Source organism: Amphiprion ocellaris, chromosome 22 (genome assembly GCF_022539595.1).
Source record: "Amphiprion ocellaris isolate individual 3 ecotype Okinawa chromosome 22, ASM2253959v1, whole genome shotgun sequence".
NCBI lineage: Eukaryota > Metazoa > Chordata > Actinopteri > Pomacentridae > Amphiprion > Amphiprion ocellaris.
This window is the reverse complement of record NC_072787.1, coordinates 2517911-2529930: the sequence shown is the minus strand read 5'-3', so window position 1 is coordinate 2529930 and position 12020 is coordinate 2517911. Positions and strand designations below refer to the sequence as shown.

Below are 12020 nucleotides of genomic sequence, written 5' to 3'. Positions count from 1 at the left end.
CAGGCTGCAATTCCTTCTCTTTGGTTTAGTAATCTGTGAGCTGTAGAATTCACTGCCCTAGAAAGACATCTACAGTCAGATGGAGAAATAATGTGTTTAAAAATGGCATACAATGAAAGCATTACTGCCTGTTTTACAGTTTACTGTTCAAACTGAAAGTATTTTGGGGGAATTTTTATCTGGCAACATTTTACAATTCAGTGAGTAAACTATATCCAGCTACAAAACTACAGGACCAAATGAACAGTTTTATTAAAAGAGCCCCAACACTTGGAATAATTCTGAATTAAAACAAGTTTACTTATTCATATCAGCAGATGAAACTTTAATTTTTTACCTATTTTTACAACCACATATGCAGTGGTTAGCTCTGTCACCTCACAGTTAGAGGGTCCTGGGTCTGAATCTGTACTTGCATGGGTTTTCACTGAGCTCCAGCTTCCTCCCACAGTCCAAAGAGTTGCATGATAGGTGAAGCCATCACTGTAAACTGGTCCTGGTGGTCTGTCCTTCTGTGTTGGCCCTGTGATAGACAGGTGACCTGTCCAGAGTGTAAGCTGCCTTTCACTCTATGTCAGTAGACTGGAAGCTTGGAGGAGCCCCCCTGCAGCATAAAGCAGTGTATAGAAAATGGGTGAATGGATGTGTTGTCCACTTCCAATGTTCACACACATGACTCAGAGACTTTAGTGCCACGGAAATTCAGAGACCCAGATGCAGACAGAAGACAGCACAACAGAATCAGTTCAATAAATTAGCGTAAAAAGTAATAATGAACAAGAAGACATAACTAGGGACTGGGGAACTGATGTAGGGACTTAAACTATCTCTAGAAGTTATAGCAACCTCTAGGGGAACAAACAAGGAATTACACAGACAGCTGACAGGACCTAGAGAGAATTATGGAAGCCCTACAGAAGAATGTCCAGACTTAACTTACAGATGTAATCAGATCAAAGCAGGAGGGAACTAACTTGAACCAAATACAACAAGGTGAGGGAAGTTTAGGGGAACAGGGACGGAGTAATAAGTCAGAACTGTGCACACAGAAACCAAGTCTGGAGCAGAATGTGCATGGGAAACACAATACACAATGCACGGAACCAGCACAGCATCAAAACGAAACTGAGACACGCTTTACTCTGAGGCTCAGTACAGGAAGCACACACAGTTTGACCTGTAACTAACAAATGAAGCGGATAATTAATCCTACATATCGTAAAGCTAAACTACTTAGCTGGCAGTCATGACAGGGAGAGTGGTCAGGGGGAACGGGGATGGAGGAGTTGCATGACTTAAATGGGTCTTCAGGCAGAGAGAACAGGAATGCAGATCCATGGTGAGTGGTTGGAGATGAATCAGATTCCAGGCAGGAGAAGAGTGTGGCGGAGGTTCTCAGACTGAGGCAGGTGATCTAGGCAGGGATTGGCACAGAGAACTGAGCTAAGGAGAAAGAGGTTAGCAAAAGGAGAAAAAACAAGAACCAGAGTAAGAGTAACAGAGGCCTCAGAAGAGCTTTCTGTTTGTCGTTCTCTGATCCGGCATTGAGTAATGATCAGAGCTCCTCTTTTACTGCAGGACAGATTGAAAGGGAGTGAGCCACTCCCAGATGTACATTACCGTTCAAAGGTTTGCAGTCACCAAGACAATTTCCTTAAACATCTGAAAAAGATGCAGTGAGACCAAAGTTGCTCTGCTTTTGTTGTCACTATATCTCCTGGGAGAAGACTGTTTAACTTTGAAAAAGGGTCTTTAACCCATCCATGAGCTTTTTCCAAACCTAACCAAAGAGCAATTGAAAATGGAAGTAATAACTCAAAAAAATCACACAAACCCTAGTATCCTGGGCCAAAGTTCTTGTTCTGCTAGTTTGCTTCCAAGTGCTCTGCTTATTGTCTAATGCTATCTTCCTTGTGCCTCGCGTTAAGATCTTCTCCAGTTATCCCGTCATCACAATCAAGTTCCAGTCTGTAAGTGTCTGAGTCAGATACCATGCATGGCCTCCTGCATCCCAACCAGTCGGACAGCCGCCTTCACAGCCTCATCTCATGCCATGCTCAGAGCCACACTTCCAACCCCTAACCTGCAACACCTTCTCTTCTGCTGAGTTCACTTCCTTTACAATCCCTCACCATTTAGACTGTTTTATAATGAAAACCTTAAAAGTCTGTCAGCATTCTGCATTTTGGATCCATTACCACATTTAAGTCACTTTAAAGTAAATGTAACCAATGTGAAAACTGACCTCTTGTGGTTGTAGTTATTACAAGACAGTAAAATATCCTACAGTGGATCTATGATGACAGAGACCAGTTGACCAGTTTTCATCCTCTTCTTCTACCAGGATACAGCATTGGTTTCTTTGACCTACAGCCATGAACTACCAGACTGTGCTACAAAGCCAATGATAGAAAACTAATACATAGAGGTAATGACTGAATGTAAATAACTATTGCAAAAAAAAAAAAAAAAGCATCCTTTGCATAATGTCAAAATCTGATTTTAATGTAATGAAAATCCTGGAGAATTATAGCTATGAGTCTACATTTGATTATGCAGGTTTAATGAAGCCAGGTCATTCTATAAAGCATGTTGCAGGTTGGGGAAACACAACATCTTGTGTCCCTCGATGCTTCACTGTAAACCGAAATATTGCTGAAGCTATTAGGTGGTTCTTCAGTTCATGAGTGTGGGTGACAGACTTTGCAGGTTGACTCCCTCACATCTTTTATTTATTTCCTTAATTGTCTTTGACCTCACTGACAGCAGTATCGTGTGGTGCTGTGACTGGATTAATCTGTTCATACAGTCAAAATGCGCTGTAATGCTTTACTAAAACTCCACAGCGTTCTATTCCATTTGTGCCCCAAATGTGTCCTTTGAGATGAAAGCCGAATGATGCAGCATTAATTTCACACATATTTAGCTCTTTTTTCCTCCTTCCAGAAAATCTTGTCTTTTTTCTCCTATGCCCCCACCACACTCTCTGTTACGCTGTCTCTGTGGAAGTGTAGCAAAACTTATTAGCACTGCCATGTGTAATTATCATCATTTTTTAAGCAGGTCATTGAATTTATCTAAAATTAGTCTAATGGAGATTCTGGTGGAATACATGAAATTTTAAGCCACATAAAAAGACACACGTACGGTGGCCGAGAGGTGCAAACCAAATTTACATAATGCAAAACACTTTTACAACCTCCAAAACAAATTTACAAGCGACAAAACACTTTTACAAGTCCAAAAACACTTTTACAAATCCAAATGTAACCGGAAAGGGAATGTCCCAACTCCGGAGTTGAACTAGAAGTGACAACGAGGAGCGGCTAATGCACTCTGTCAGTCTGATCTGCGCCATTTAAACACTCTAAAGACCGACCACACGAAAAACAAAACCACGTCAATCGGTTCATATGTTCCCCACAAAACGGGCAAAACATCACCCGCTCGCTGTCCATCTTGGTTCATCATCAACAACAACCAAAAGTTGCATTAGCCGCTCCTCGTTGTCACTTCCGGTTCAACTCCGGAGTTGGGACATTCCCTTTCCGGTTACATTTGGATTTGTAAAAGTGTTTTTGGACTTGTAAAAGTGTTTTGTCGCTTGTAAATTTGTCTTGGAGGTTGTAAAATTGTTTTGCATTATGTAAATTTGGTTTGCACCTCTCGGCCACCGTACACATGAGCTAATGTGCACACATTAAAACTCATTTAAAACAAGTTAATATAACCTAAATCAGTTACATAAGTAATAAGTAAACATCTGCTTCCTCACAAAGGCCTCCACTACTGGTGTCCCCTTCAACCTTGGCCTATGGAATTGCCAGTCGGCTGTAAACAAAACAGAATTAATCCAAACACTGGTTAATTGTTCAGATATTCAGGTGGTAGCCCTGACTGAAACCTGGATCTATCCAGAAAACACTGCTACACCAGCTGCTCTCTCTGCTGACTCCATCTTCTCCCATACACCCCATGCTGCTGGACGGGGAGGTGGTACAGGAGTCCTCACTTCCGGAAGACTCTCCTGTTCTTCCACAAATGGTCTCCTTCTACCGCAATCTCCTGTCCCTCACACCGACCCAGTTTTCTGATGAGGTCTTGGCCTCTATGCCTCCTCTTAACAAATTCTCCTCACTCCTTGTTGAGGAGGCCACAGACACTCTCTGTTCCTCACTAGCCTCCTCTCTGAACCATCTGCTCTCTAACATCAAAATCTGCTCCCATCTCCTTCCCTTATCCATGGCTCACTAAAGTCACCAGAAAGTAAAGAGTGGGGTTTAGGGTGGCAGAGAGAAAATGGCGTAAATCCAGAGAGCCCACTGACCTCAGTGACTAGCAAACTCTGCTAACATTATTCTCTTCCAGTTTAAAAACTGCTAAGACCAAGTTTCATCAGAACAAGATCTGCAGCACATCAGATGCTTGAAAAATAATCTCTGCTTTTAACTCACTCCTCTCTGCTCACTGCAAACATGCTCTCCTCATTCTTCATGAACAAAGTCTCTGCAATCACCAGTTCTCTGAATCTGACCAACTCACTGCACTGGAAGAAATGCTCCTCTCAAAACAAGAAAAAAAAACTTATTTCAAGGAACTTTTACCTTGAAATAAGTGAAAAAATCTGCCAATAGAACAAGTGAAAAATGGCTTAGTAAGATTTCTCAAAATAAGATATGATATTTAGAATATTGAGATCTTAAAATTAGCTGGGAAAACTTATTTTAAGCTCTGTTTTACCAGGATCGCCAAGCTTAGGTGTCTTAAAATAAGCCAGACATGCTAAAAAAAAATAGCAGTTTTTCACGCAAAAATAGATTTTTGCTTTCATGTAACCTCCTAATTTGAGATGTTTTAACCCTCCTGTTGTCTTCATTTACGGGCACCAAAAAATATTGTTTCCTTGTCTGAAAAAAATCCCAAAAAATCTGCAAAAAAATTCCACAAATTTCTGAAAATTTGCAAAACCTTCAGGAAGAAAATTCCAATAATTCCTTAAAAGCTTCCCTTAAAAGTTTTATTTTAAAAATATCCCCCAAATTTGGCAAGAAAATTCTTGTAAATGTTTACAAAAAAATCTTAAAATCTTCCAAAAAAAAATTCCTAAAAATATCTAAAGTGATTCCATATATAGCAGTAAAACTTTTAATATTTTCTTTAAGAACATTCACATAAAAATCTACCAAAATCCAGCAAAATTTGCTGGATTTTGGTTGTTTTTTTGTGAATGTTCTTAAGAAACATTTTTAACATTTCTTTTTTTCCACCAAAAAATGTTCTCTGAAATCCACTGTAACAAATAGACTTGGTAAGGTTAGTGCCAGCTAACAAGACCAAACTCTCCTCATCTGACTGAGGAGGAAGTCTCTAAACTATTACTGGACTCTCATCCCACTACCCATCTACTGGATCTGCTACCATCCAACCTCTTACAAACCATTTCCCCAGCACTTAGCCCTGCAATAACACACATTATCAACTCTTCTTCTGCTATGGGTGTGTTCCCCGTTGCATTTAAGAAAGCCTGGGTCATTCAAATACTCAAAACCTACACTTAACCTAGCCCAGGTCAAAAACTCAGGTCACTTTTGCTCCTGCCCTTCCTGTCTAAAATATTTCAGTGAACTGTCCATATGTTAGAATCATGCACAGACTTGTATAATCAGTGATAAAGCTTTCTGATTATTTACTAAAGCAAAATGGAGTAAGTAAAAATTCTGCGCTGAAAATGTTGCCAGTACATAAGTACTGTGTATGTAAATTTGCACAAAACTGAGATTGTTGTATTTGACCCTAAAAACCTCAGAAACACAAAATCTAACCAGAAAGGTATTCTTTATGGCATAGCCTTGGAGTCCAGTTCTACTCTAAAACCCTTAAAGTTATTTTTGATCAGAATATGTCCTTCAACATACACACAAAACAAGTTTGTACTGACAGAGATTTTGGTGACATGACAAACACCAGACGTTCAAAATAAAACTTTGATATTAGATTAATTACTAGATTATCTTCATAGTTATCAAATTTTATATTGAACACCTTGAGGGCCACTGATAGACTTCTTGTCTACAGAAACAAATTGTCCAGAAATGTTCCTGCATGAAGCATTGAAATCTCACTAGTTGTGTAGTGCTATTTTTTTAAAAAATTTGTTAAGTGTGAAATGCTCCAATTAAAATGACTGTAATTCTCTTTTGTAGTGAACCAAGCCAGCTGCTTCTTTGTGTAAGCCCTCTTGGTAAATGATCTGCCTTTCACTGCTAACATTTCACCACAACCTGACACCCCAGTCTCCTGTTTCCATGCTCTGCAATGAGCCAAGAGTGATGAAATAGGGCTGCATGAAGTAGCCTATACTTCCGTTTTAGAAGAGCCACCAGGGATAGGATAGTAATATTAGTGGGATCCAGGACATTCAGGGCTGCTCATAAATACGGACTTGGACTATTTCAAGAGAATGGTTATTTATTAAACACTAATGAACTGAGTCATGTGTTTTTCTACCATTTTTCCAGTATTCTATTTTTTGACCTTCATATTTTGTTACTGCTAACACTCTGCTGACCTGGACAAGTTCTAGACAGATACAGTCATGGAAAAAATGACTAGACCACCCTTGTTTTCTTCAATTTCTTGTTCATTTTAATGTCTGGTACCACTAAAGGTACATTTGTTTGGACAAATATAATGATGACAACAAAAAAAGCTCATAAAGTTTAATTTCAGAGCTGATATCAGACATTTTCCATGTTGTTTTTTTATAATGACCAAAATCACTTCAGTTCTTCCATCAGTAGTTATGGCATTGTTCTGCCAAAAACAGTGTTTTTAGGATTCCATGTTTTCTTTTCTGTCTGTTTTAGTCCCATGATCCACACAGGAGTTAGTACTGATTCATAACCATTGTTTCTGATGACTGCATCCATGCAATTGTCCATCTGTTTGTCTGTCAGCAAAATTAATAAAAAACAGACAAACGGATTTGGATGAAATTTTCAGGGAAGGTCAGAAATGACACAAGGACCAAGTGATTAGATTTTGGCAGCGATGTGACTTATAGTCTGGATCCACGGATTTGTTAAAGATTTCTGTATCATTGCCAGATAGCGGCACGGCGTCACTGTAACCATGACAACCAGTGATCACTACATCAGCTGCCTGCTGATGATCACATGATTGTGATCCTACTACAAAGGTCAAGGAACAGTTGATTAAATTGTGGGGGTGTTTCTGAGTCCCATCAGTTCCCGCTACATATTTAGGTCACGTGATTCGGTATCCATACATAACGTACACATGAATAACACACACCCGTGCTCAGTGTAAGGTCATTTTTTATTAAAGATTCCATTCGTCAGAAATCATGCAGCAACTGAGCAGCCTTGGTGGAGTACTGCGCTTTCTGAGTGCTTTTTGTATTTTGTACGTTCTCTCTTGTTTTATTTTAATTTTAGATCCCTGCTTCTTCGGTGTGATGTCTCAAATTTTATTTATATTTTAATTCTCAATTTGATTTTTAATTACTAACTTTTAACCTACAATCTTATTCTTTAATTTTTAAACTGGCTAATTTCTTAGTTTGATATGCATGCTAATCTAGCTAATTATTCATTGAACTTATTATCATTTTTACTATTTATTTTAATTGACTGCTCTGTCTTGACTCCTTGTGTCTTGCTTTATTGTCTGTGTTTGTATGTTTTGACTGTCAAGCACCTTGTGAACACTGTTCTTAAGGGTGCTATATAAATAAAGTGATTATATTATTATTATTATTATTATTATTATTATTATTATTATTATTATTATTATTATTATTATTATTATTATTAGCATGTTTGTTGCATAAATTAAAATTGTTAAATAAAATCTCACCTCTGGATGTCTCTGAAGAATAGACAATATATTTTGACCACATAACTTTCTCATCCAGGCTTGTTTAGCATTTTCCTTTTCTTTTTCTTTCTCTACACAGTATTATCAGTGTTAGAGCAAGTTGTTGCTCCCCAGCTTTCTTTTTTTTCTTCTACTGAGTCCTCATGAGATCACATGAGGAGGTATTCTGCTTCCTCTCCTGTTAATCTTAATGGTATCCTGTCGTGTGTGATGCACCATTACTTTCCAATGTTGTAGCGTGTGCATGTCGGAGTTTAGAGAGAAGAATATCTGTAAGGTTTCTCTTTATGTGTGTCATGCAAGTCCTGTAAGTACAGCCTTAGTGTGAAGAGTATCACAATGACATGGCAGGGTTTGGAAAGATTTATTTTGTATAAAAAAGAAAAACCACCATGCTAAACAGAGTACCATGCAGTCATGCCAAGTTAACAGTGAATAATTCAAATAGATATAATCAATAATTTAGGAATACACACTGGAAATGAAGAAGTTGTTTCATTCAAAAAGAAAAGCCTAACAAATAATTTAAAGGTGCACTGTGCTGTGTCCTACATTAGGTCTGTAGAGATTTGTTTCTGCTGTGATTGGGGATAAGAACACAGATACACTGTATAGCCTTCAGTTTCATGTTTTAGGTTAAGTAGATGATATTCAATTTTAAGTTCAAATTTTTGTTCTCATTGTTGGATTTGGCTGGCTTGACATCAGGTGTCTACATTCATAACAACTTAACGTACTGAGGAAAGTACTGATAAATGTCTCGGAGTGACAATGCCAGCTACTTCAGCAGCTCTGTGCAGTTATGATTGGGTCTAATATGGTGGCCTTTATAGTATATTTTCTTCAGAGGCTACATGAGGCACTGGGACTGTTATAGAAGGCTGGATCGATACGCTGAACCTAATTCTGCTCAGTATCAATTTCATCTCATTATAAAAAGCTGCAAATTGTATGGTTTCGATTAGCATGCAATATCGGCCTTCCAGTCTGCATCTGAGCACTCTGGGATGTTTGTCCAAGCATGCTTTTACCTCTGAGTACTTCCCCATCGCAGTCCCTTTCACTGACCACACTGCAGTCAGCTCCTCCACAATCTCAAAGTGTTTCGTTGTCCCACGTACAAAGGCCATCTGGACATCTGATTCTGATGCCTCCGGGGAGGTTTCCTTTGGAGGTTTTCCAAACACGTCCACGTCTTGTCTGGCCTGGGAACGCCTCGGGATCCCCCAGGAACAGCTGGGAAGCATTGCTGGGGGGAGGGACGTCTGGAATGACCTGCTTCATCTGCTGTCTCCACAACTCAGCCCCGGATAAGCAGAAGAGAATGGATGGATGGATGGATGGATGGATGGATGGATGGAGTGTAGACAAAAATCTTAAGGAGAGATGACGGGGGAAAAAAAGAGTTGCATGACTGATGGTGCACACGAGGCCTCTTGATCCCATGAATGTGCCTGATTCCTGATTAAAAGGGACACAGTTATGGGAGAAAGAAAACTGTGTGTGTGTGTGTGTGTGTGCGTGTGTGTGTGTGTGTGTGTGCGTGTGCGTGTGTGTGTGTGTGTGTCAGGGTAGTATGCATGCTATTTATATACCCGTCTCTCTGATGTGGGCTCACATAAGATCCAGAGTGTGACCTTTCAGAGCAGAATGACCCTACTTTCAGTCACTCACACCTCAGCCCACTCTGCCACCCAACACATATGCTTATTTGCAGACTCATCTGCTAACCTGTGGTTCTGGTTTTCTTTGCCTGACAATGACTCAAATTAATAAATGGTGTCGTTTTACTTTGCAGACTTTAAAACTGTTTGATCACAAGTGTCAGAGTCAGACAGAAAATGTGTTGGTCAACCAATGAACGAGACCCTGGAAACAAATATTCTCTTATTCATTTCCTTTACATTCACTATTTTAATTATCCCCATTTTTCCTCCTCTGTAGCCATCTCTATCTTTCTTCCTCCACATTGCCATAGCAACAGGATCCATGTCTTAGTGTATATTGTCTCCAATGTAGTACCAAAAGCTTTATGCCTAGAGCTGGAATCACACAGGCGTGATTCTCACCTCCACCAACCAAACAGTTGTTAACAGAGAATGTAAAATCCTTACCTTTTTTTAGACAGCATGGATTAGTGAAAGTTCCTTTGTGCACCAACATCCTCACAGCCCCTTTAATTACTGATGTTGTCATTAATGAAAACCAAATGATCAGCTCTAGTTGGTAACCAAGTGTGCTTCCCTTCCTCTCCTGTGGGTTTTACAGTACAGCTGCTGGCTCTGTCCTACTTTCTCTGACTGAATATTCAAAGGCAAAGAGGAAGAAGGGGAGCACTGAAAACACCAGTGATCCTCACAGTTTTCCACAATCCTGTCTGAGACAAGTTTCCCTCAGAACCCTGCGCCTCTTCATCATCTTTATATCCCATTTATTTGGTTTTCATTCACTTTGGTGGCATTGACTATGTTAGCAATACTCAAAATATTAAACAGTATCTTCATATTCCTTGAATGAATGTCTTTGTTGCTGTAGATCCTGTCACTCCCTACTGTTACAACAGTCCGCTTATTGCTTGTCACATAACAAACTCATCAGCAAACAAAAAGTCCCGGTTCTGGTGGGTGAACACTGTCGTTTACAGATGCCAGCATTACAAACTTAAAATCTTCCATTTACAGATAGACAATGTAAAGATATCAATTTTAAAAAAATGAGATACATGAATAAAATAATACCAGAATAAATATAAAATTTCCATTAATTAAAAGGAGAGCACATGGTACTACTTCAGTGAAGAATTTACAACAGCTGTGTGCATCTGTTCTGACACTAAATCCCTGAAAATCACTGAATGACGTGGCACTTAATTGACTGAATATGATAGTGCTGAACCTGGTTACAGGTTTGGTTTAGATCAGCACTTTCTTTGATGTTGGAAGTTTTGATGACCACAGCTCTCAGATGGAGATTTTGCTGAGACTACTAATGAGGATAGTCTGTGTACCATGCATGAATCAGATCCTGTAAAAGCAGAACCAGAGCATGAAAATGACGAAGCCTCTTAAGAGCAGCACAGAGAACTGAACAAGACAACAGAGGTTACCGTAAAAAAAAAGTTTTTGCAGGACAAATTCTACTTCCTCCTCAGATCCTCAAAAGACATCAGGGATCCATTATCATAACAGTCCTGCAAGTAGTGAATCCTTTTCTTATGCCACACTTCCAGAATCCTGTTATCCAGAGTCATGTCTATGAGATTGTTCTGTCTCTGAGGTGTTGGATGAGAGAATAGTTTCTAGTCCAAGACATTTGCGGACGTCATACCATAATTTAATAAAAATGTGTCAAAACAGCATTGTTAGTTCTAGTGGTTCTAGTCCTTGGGGTCCATTTATAAAGAAAATCACCAAGCACAGTCCAATTAAGGCCCAGGGGGCAACATTTTGCTGCTCAAAAAAAAGATAAAAGTATCCTTTGAGCAGCCAAATAATTTTTAAAGCTAGGTTTTCGAAGATCGTCCATTTTATAATCCCATGTAAGTTTCTCCACAGAAACCCTTGGAGTCTTACCATTCCATATGAACTGTTGAATATGTTTATTAAGTGTTTTTTTAAGAAACTCTATGATACTGGCATATGCAAGGACTGGAAAAAGTACTGTAATTGTGGTAATGTATTCCTTTTAACACAATTTATTCTGCCGCAAATTTGTGCATTTCTGCAAATCCATTATTATTTCACTAGGCAGTGCATGGTAATTAAGTCTATACAAGTTTTTTAGATGATTATCAACCACGATTCCAAGGTATCTCATCTGTTTGGAGCCCATTTGAATGGACTTCTTTGTAGGTATTCAACATAGTCAAATTTTGTCATTGAGATCATTTCACCTTTTTCATCCTGAAACGGTCCCAGAAATATCCAGCAGTAGGGAATCAAATGGATTTATCAAACAAACAATTACATCATCTGTTAAAAGTTAATTTTGTGGATACAAGCATATCTGTGAACCACAGTGGAGATAATGTCATGGCTTGTACTTGCATGATTTCTTCTGGGACAAGCTCATTAATCTTCACTGATGATGGAACACATGATGGCAGCAGCAAAATGAACTCA

At 39.0% G+C, this 12020-nt stretch overlaps 1 long non-coding RNA gene across 2 annotated transcripts in view; it reads right to left on the bottom strand.

The window, feature by feature from the left end:
* The window catches only part of LOC129347949 (uncharacterized), a 31828-nt gene that overhangs the window by 2880 nt on the left and 16928 nt on the right, over nucleotides 1-12020 (bottom strand). For both annotated transcript variants that reach the window (XR_008600300.1, XR_008600301.1), the window contains exon 2: nucleotides 338-1414. This is a non-coding gene — a long non-coding RNA (uncharacterized LOC129347949). The remainder of the gene's footprint in view (nucleotides 1-337; nucleotides 1415-12020) is intronic.